Source organism: Podarcis liolepis (assembly GCF_965112155.1).
Source record: "Podarcis liolepis genome assembly, chromosome: 4".
NCBI classification, from domain to species: domain Eukaryota; kingdom Metazoa; phylum Chordata; class Lepidosauria; order Squamata; family Lacertidae; genus Podarcis; species Podarcis liolepis.
In genome coordinates, this window is record NC_139558.1 from 51,511,038 (window position 1) to 51,519,392 (window position 8,355).

General features: G+C 50.9%; 1 protein-coding gene across 1 annotated transcript in view; it reads right to left on the reverse strand.

The window, feature by feature from the left end:
• UMODL1 (uromodulin like 1) overlaps positions 1–8,355 on the reverse strand; it is a 76,617-nt gene that overhangs the window by 40,375 nt on the left and 27,887 nt on the right. The gene's annotated exons all lie outside the window — the stretch shown is intronic.

Here is an 8,355-nt window from a genome sequence, read left to right on the forward strand (position 1 = left end):
TTAACTTGTTTATCCTTTCCATACTTTTGCATTCAAGTAAAACATGTTACATAATGATTATAAAAACAAAATCAAACATATATGTGCTTCCAAATCAGTATATTTATAAAGTGTCCATTTACTATGGGGTTTTTTTATATCTGTAAAAAAAAACAAACCAGTATTTTTTTGTTTTATACATATAAATACCCAAAGGCAGTGTGACACCAACAACTGAATTTGGAATAGTTTTATTTTTCTCATGTGGGTGATTCACTTGCAAAGAGCTAATGTTTTAACATTCTATGAGCAGAGAGAATGCTAGAATAAAATCTTTATCCATGATATGCTAGCTTTCTACTCGCAGGGGGCGGTTTCGGGTTTTTTACATTTTGAGGACACACACAAAATAAGCCTAAGGTTTTCTCTTTAAAGCCTTCTTAATGTTATATGCACAAACCTTTTGTTATGTAGTGTAGTTTCACCCTGGGCCAACAGGGGGATACTGTATATAGTTTTCACTCAGGTCTGTAGATAGTTTTCACTCAGGTCCGCGGCAGTTATTTTAGGCGGGAACTCTGGGCTGTGGTGGTTACAATGTTGACAGCCGGCTGCCTATAAATACAGGCCGGCTGAGCTGTTCTCAGTCAGTTTTATTCCAGCTTACCACAATAAAGAGCTACTTGAAGAAATCGCTGTGCCGGCTGCTATGTCAACCCATGACTTAACACTGGCGACGAAGGTGGGATTGATGGACATCAGAGCACAGCTAGATGCGGCCAGCCTCTGAACTGAGCTGAATCACTGAGCTGAATCACAGAGCGAAATCACTGAGCGAAATCACTGGGCAGAACCAATTCAGAGCTGACTGTTCTGGCTAGAGCACTGTGTTCCATCCATCGCCCTTCACGCCGGCATCGGAATCATGGCTTCACTTGTGCCTCTACCGCCGTTTGCGCCAGCCTCTGAATCATGGGACTCCTACCTCGCTCGGTTCGACTGCTACCTCCAAGCCAACGAGCTGACAGCAGTATCAAAGGATCGGAAGCGGGGCCTATTCCTCAGCCTCTGTGGGCCTGAGGTGTTTGAGACGGCCCGAGCGTTGGTTGCGCCTGAAGCAGTCCAGGCAACACCATGGGACACGATCCAAGAGAAGCTCCGCAACCACTACGCACCAAAGCCGTCCAAGATTGCTGCCCGCCATGCGTTCTACCACCGGAACCAGGCAGAGGGGGAGTCAATCAACAACTACACCACCGCCCTGCGACAGGCTGCAATGCACTGTGAGTTCCGAGACTTAGACGATGCCCTGATGGATCGAATCGTCTGCGGGATCCGGGACATCCATCTGCAACGGCGCCTCCTAGCCAAGCCAGACCTCACGCTACAGAAAGCCATTGAGGAGGCTGTGGCCTCAGAAGCTGCTGAACGCTCCGCCCAGGAGATCCGCAAGTCCAGCAGCCCGCGTCTTGCTAGGGAGCCAGTTCCGGTGCATCATGAAGAGGCCAGCAGTGAGGAGGCATCCTCCAGTGAAGACGATGACGTGCACCAGACAAAGCGGGAGCGCAGGAAGTTCCAACAGAAGTCCAAGGGCCAACCGGAATGTGCTGGCTGCGGAGGCAACCATTCCCGTGCCAAGTGTCGATTCAGAGACGCCATCTGTAGGAAGTGTTCCAGAAGGGGCCACATCGCTAAGGTCTGCCGATCGGCTCCGTCTGACACCCCCCCTTCATCGACTCGCAAGTCCAAGTCTTCACTCCAGTCTGCCAAGGAAAGTTGTTTCGCTCTCACCAACTGCCGCTGCCCGTCTGGAACCACGATTGGCCAAACCGACTCGACTACGCGACGCAAGCTGAACGTCACGGTGCTCATTGAAGGAGCTCCATGTGACATGGAGATCGACACCGGGTCTGCCCTGTCCATCGTGTCATGGAGCACCATCAAAAGACTGGTACCCAGAGTGTCCAAAAGGCAACTCGACTCTCACCGCGTACACCTGAGAGACTACCAGGGAAACGACATTCCCGTGGTAGGCGTTGGCCGGTTCCGGATCGCCTTCAAGGATTTTTCGGGCCTGCTCCGGTTGGTGGTGGTCGAAGGTCAGCGGCCAAGCCTCCTAGGGCTAGACTGGTTTGATGCCCTCGGCCTGGAAGTCACCGGCATCAACTGCATCTCTAACGCAGAGACTGAGGGTCTGGTCAAAGACTTTGCCGAGGTTTTTGACGGCACCTTGGGCCAATATACAGGTACGCCCATCTCCTTTAGCCTTGATCCACAAGTCGCCCCCATCAAGCTAAAGCCACGCCGGGTTCCCTTTGCTCTCAAGGCTAAGGTGGACGAACAACTGGACAAACTGATTGCCCAAGGAGTTTTGGAGCCGGTTGACCACGCAAAGTGGGAAACCCCCATCGTCACGCCTGTCAAGCCAGATGGGTCGGTGAGAATCTGCGCTGACTACAAGTGCACGATCAACAAGGCACTTCAGCAGCATGCTTATCCGGTTCCTGTTGTCCAACACCTGCTGCATTCCCTGGGTGAGGGTAAGGTCTTCGCTAAGCTGGACCTTGCCCAAGCCTATCAACAACTGCCAGTCGATGATGCCACTGCTGAAGCCCAGACGATCGTCACCCACCGGGGGGCATTCCGTTGCCGCCGGTTGCAGTTCGGGGTGAGTGTGGCTCCTGGCATCTTCCAAAGCCTTATGGAGCGTCTCCTGCAAGGGCTTCCGGGCGTGGTACCATATTTTGATGACGTCTTGGTGTCTGCAGACTCACACCAGCAGCTGTTCGAGCGCCTCCGTGCCGTGCTGACCAGGTTCCAGGAGGCCGGGCTCAAGGTAAAGAGGGAGAAGTGCCAGATCGCCGTTCCACAGGTAGAGTTCCTGGGCTATCTTATCGATGCCTCCGATCTTCATCCAACCACATCCAAGATCCGCGCTATCCAGCAGGCCCCCACCCCAAAGAACAAAACGGAGTTGCAGGCATTCCTGGGGCTGCTGAACTTTTATAACATGTTCCTGCCCCACAAAGCCACAGTGGCTGAGCCTCTTCACCGACTCCTTAGCACTAAGACGCCTTGGGCCTGGGGTCATCGGGAGACGGCGGCCTTCAACGCGGTCAAGGCTCTCCTTTCTTCAGACAGTGTGCTGGTACAGTACAGTGAATCCAGGCCGCTGGTCCTTGCCTGCGACGCCTCACCTTTTGGCATCGGTGCTGTCCTTAGTCACCGTTTTCCAGATGGAAGAGAAGCACCGCTCGCCTACTTTTCCAGGACACTATCTCCGACGGAACGGAATTACAGCCAGCTCGACAAGGAGGCATTGGCACTTGTGGCTGGAGTGAAGAGGTTCCATGAATACCTCTATGGCAGGACTTTTGACCTCATCACTGACCACAAGCCACTCCTGGGCCTCCTCGCCGGTGATCGTCCAACTCCACCGGTCCTCTCACCACGCATGCTGCGATGGACTGTTTTCCTGGCTGCCTACCACTACCGGCTCATCCATCGCCCGGGGAAATCGATGGGCCATGCCGACGCCCTCAGCCGTTGCCCTCTTCCAGCATTTGTGGAAGACCCGGCTCCAGCTTCATCGCTCCTTCTGATTGAGGATCTTCCGGCAGCGCCTGTATCGGCTGCCACTGTGGCCTCCGCATCTGCCCAGGATCGCACCATCAGCCGGGTGCTCAACTGGGTGTGGAGGGGGTGGCCACAAGGGCCTTTTGCATCGGAGTTCCAGCCCTTCGCAACCAGACAACATGAACTCTCAGCTCATCGCGGCTGCCTGCTGTGGGGAGACCGCGTCGTGATTCCCCAGGGACTCCGTCAGCGCGTCCTGGAGGCTCTGCACGTTGGCCACCCGGGAATTGTCAAAATGAAGGCGTTGGCTCGGTGTTACGTCTGGTGGCCTAATATGGACGATGCCATCACTGCCTGGGTGTCCGCCTGTCAAGCGTGCCAGGAGTCGAGGCCTGCACCACCGGCAGCTAAGGGACACACCTGGGAGACGCCAAAGACACCCTGGTCGAGGGTGCACATCGATCTGGCTGGCCCCTTTCACGGCCGGACCTTTATGGTAGTGGTGGACGCCTATTCCAAATGGCTGGAGGTCGCCCTGATGCCCTCCACCACTACCGAAGCTGTCATCCGGGTGCTGCGAGGCCTGTTTGCAACGCATGGGTGTCCTGATGTCCTTGTCTCTGACAACGGACCGCAGTTCACGTCAGGCACGTTTGAGCGGTATCTTTTGGGACTGGGCATCCGCCATGCCCTAACGGCACCCTTTCATCCATCCAGCAACGGGCAAGCGGAAAGAATGGTGCGCTCGACAAAAGAGGCACTGGCGCGCCTGGACCGGGGAGACTGGCATGAGCGGGTCGCCGAATACTTGTTCGTGCAACACATCACCCCTCATGCGGCCACAGGGAGGAGTCCTGCTGAACTGCTTATGGGCCGCCGCCTCAGGTCACCGCTCGACCGGCTACACCCAGACTTTGCCGTGGCTGAACCCCCAGGCTGTGCCAACGCACCACGGTCATTTGTCCCAGGAAACCAGGTCTTTGCCCGGAACTATGTGGGGGACATCCCTTGGGTGCCAGCCACAGTAGTGGGAGTCACTGGACCTCGCTCGTACCAGGTGGCACTCGAAGACGGACGCTTGTGGCGACGGCACATAGACCAGCTTAGGCGCAGGGTTGCGGACTTGGACACTACCGAGGTGCCCCCAACTGCGCTTGCGGCTCCAGAAGAGACACGTACAGATGGCGAGGCCCCACCTACACCTCCCTCGCAAACTGCCAGCGTGGAGCCGAACCAAGCCGTTTCAGAACAGACTCAGACCACTCCACTTGCGGAGGCTCCACCCACAGCAGCGGATCCAGGGGAGTTGGTTCCAACGCCACCTAGGGTCGCACCACAGCCTCAGCGAGAACTGTGTGGCCCTCCGGACTTGGCTACCAGTCCCCGGCGGTCTGGCAGAGTTTCCAAGCGCCCAACTCATTTAAAGGACTATGTTGTTGGACAGGTATCACTGTTGGTCTAAGTATGGGAAATGTAACCGATATGCTTTTGTGCCTAATTGAACCATTACGCGTAGTGCTGTATATAAGGAAACCATTACGATTGTAACTAACGCCTTATCTCGGTGGGGAGGGGTGTTATGTAGTGTAGTTTCACCCTGGGCCAACAGGGGGATACTGTATATAGTTTTCACTCAGGTCTGTAGATAGTTTTCACTCAGGTCCGCGGCAGTTATTTTAGGCGGGAACTCTGGGCTGTGGTGGTTACAATGTTGACAGCCGGCTGCCTATAAATACAGGCCGGCTGAGCTGTTCTCAGTCAGTTTTATTCCAGCTTACCACAATAAAGAGCTACTTGAAGAAATCGCTGTGCCGGCTGCTATGTCAACCCACGACTTAACACCTTTTACACACTACAATCAAGAGAAATGGTGTTCCATTACTATACTGCAAGTCCTGCCAAGAAACCTAATCCCTAAAGCCTTGTTAACAGGAAAATAACAGCTGTACATAACTACTATACTAATGAAGAAAAAATGTTTACAATTACCATTTTCATTGACTTTTTTCAGGGTGTGTGTTTGACTTCTCTACACTTATGGTATGAACACTGTTTTTAAAAAAAATGGAATTTTTGCTTTGAAATTTTAGAATTTGTACCTCAGGAGGGTTTTGATAGTTCAGTATACTACAAAAAATAAACATAAACCAAAGGAAGTTTGGTAGACCTTACTCAGAAGCAGTTCTACTGAATTCAACATTAAGCATTTTCAGATTGTACAGCAAATCCTGTTTGAATCAACAGGATTGTATATGTCTAGATCAATTTTACTTCAATAAAATTACAACATAGCTAATTTTCTTTAGATTTCATCCATCTCTGAAATACTCTGCCATAATTCTATGCACATCTACCCAGATGTCCACCAAGTTAATGTGTTACAGATGGAAGACAGTCTCTAAGTCTCAGTTTGTTTTTAGTATTTTGTAATGGCTAAACAATAAAAAATAAATGTAATATGTAAACAACTGTAAGTACATTATTGTGCTTTTGGCTTGTGGTGTGTGTGTGTGAGTGTGAGTGAGTGAGAGAGTGTCCTCCCAGGTGGTGTGTTAACTGCCTTCCAGTACAGTACAGTAGCTAGGCTAGTGAGAACAAGTGGTTAAGGTTTTTTTAAAAAATGTTTTTATTAAAAGTTTTGCATGGGTAACAAAAGAACATACAGAAAAAGAAGGGCTGGAACTCCCCATAAATGCCCCCCTTTTCTCTTATACTGGCAATGGCGCCCACAGGAGAGGTACAGGAACTGTTTCAGCGAGTTCCCCTTGTTATAGTCTGAGACGTTATTGTAATAGGTAATATGGGGTTGACAGGGTGGGAAGTGGGAAGAGAGAGAGCCAGAAAAATCTAGCCTCTAGGTTAGATCACCACAACACATTATATGTGAGAATGTCTGAAGACAGTTCAGAAACGTCAGCTGGCGCAGAATTCAGTGGCTGGTGCAGAATTGCTCACAGGGGCAATACAGTTTGAGCAAATGACATCAATCATGGCCCAACCACACTGATTCCCAATTAGTTTCCGGAGCCAGTTCAAAGTGCTGGTTTTGACCTATAAAGCCTTAAATGGCTCAGGACAGCAATACTTCAAGGACTGCTTCTCCCTATGAACCGACCTGGACTCGGTGACCATCACCTGAGGCCCTTCTTCATGTGCCTCCTCTACAAGAGGTCCAGAGGGCACCAATACAAGAACGGGCCTTTTTTGCAGTGACTCCATGCTTGTGGAATGCTCTCTCCAGGCAGGACTGCCTGGTGCCATCATTTGTCTTCAGGCGCCAGACAAAAACTTTATAAGTTGGCCTTAAACTATGTGTAGCCTTTAGAAGTGGGTGGGATTCTTTTAATGTATTTCTCTTTCCTCTTGGTTTTAATATATAGTAATCCCACAATTTACGCACATTTAATTTGTGCTCATCTAGCTTTACAAGCATGGTAATAAATAAATAAAATGGTGGTGGAAAGGGGTCAGGATTCTGGAGAAAATGACTTTGGCAAATCCCACCCCAGAACATAACCCGCAGCTAAGTTATCATAGAATTGAAGACATGGAAGGGACCATGAGGGTCATCTAGTCAATCCCCTGCAATGCAGGAATCTTTTGTCCAACCTTCAGATTAAGAGTCTAATGCTCTACCTACGACGCTATTCCTTTCCTTGGGTTGCAGGCTTACTGTATCTATGTGGGGTTTATTGTCTATTTGTTTGGTTGTAAGTTACTTTGGATGACAAACTTAATGAATATAACTTATACAAACTTAATGAATAAAATAAAATAAAACTTATACAGAGAATACACCGAATCAAGATTCCCTGGTAACAAGGACAGCTACAGAAACCGAAAACCACAACTCAACTAAGTTGCATTGTCATTTTGCAGTTCTCACAAATCATTGGAGAGCAGCATAAATTCTTCCTCATGCATGCTAAAAGCATGTTTGTGCTTGTCCTCTGCCAGTTATTTTCACTTCTTGTGTGTGCTTTTTTCAATAAGCAAATAAAATTCAAAGGCGCAATCCAGCTGCTCAGCAGGCTAGTGATTCGCATTAGATACGAGGCACGGAAAGGCCTCGCCTGTGTAAACTCCCTGAAAATAAACTTGGCGCTGAATCAGAGCCTCGTTTCCCTCTGCATTTGCGGGTGGGAAGGGGAACCTCGCCTTGATCAGCAGCAGGGCTGCAAGACTGAGACGCGCTCAGCAGGGGCGCCGGCCGCTTTGAAGACCCAGCTCGCACTACGAAGTCTTTGACTCCAGGAGGACGAAAAGAGATGCCACTTATTATTGGCGCTTGCCAAGGCACAAGTGGCATTTTATTAAGAAAACAAAGACTGCTGGAAAGATATTTATTCCCCACCCCTTCCTTCCTTCTTTCTTCAGAACTCACACAGGCAGCAAGTTTCCACCCGGGGGTTTTTATTTGGCAGAGGCGCGCGCGCGCGTGTGTGGCGTATCCTGCTGCGGGAAGTGCTTACTAAGGGGAATCCACAGAGGAAAGACTCCCTTCCTCATTCTTTAAAAAAGGGGGAGACGCCTTGGGTCGGCTTCTCCTCCTCCTCCTTCCTTCCTCCTCAGCGACCTGCTGAGTTCCCGCCGCCCTTAGCAACGACCAGCGCCGCCCGCTCCCCTACTTGGCAGGGAGCGCTCGCTGGCTGTGGGGAGGAGAAACATCGCCCGCAATTGCTATGACACCCCATTAAACACAAACACGCTCCACCGCCATTTCGGGCAATTTATGTTCTCCAGCCGCCGCCGCCGCCCCCCCGCCGTCCCCGCCTGGCGCTGACCAATCGGAATGTTGCG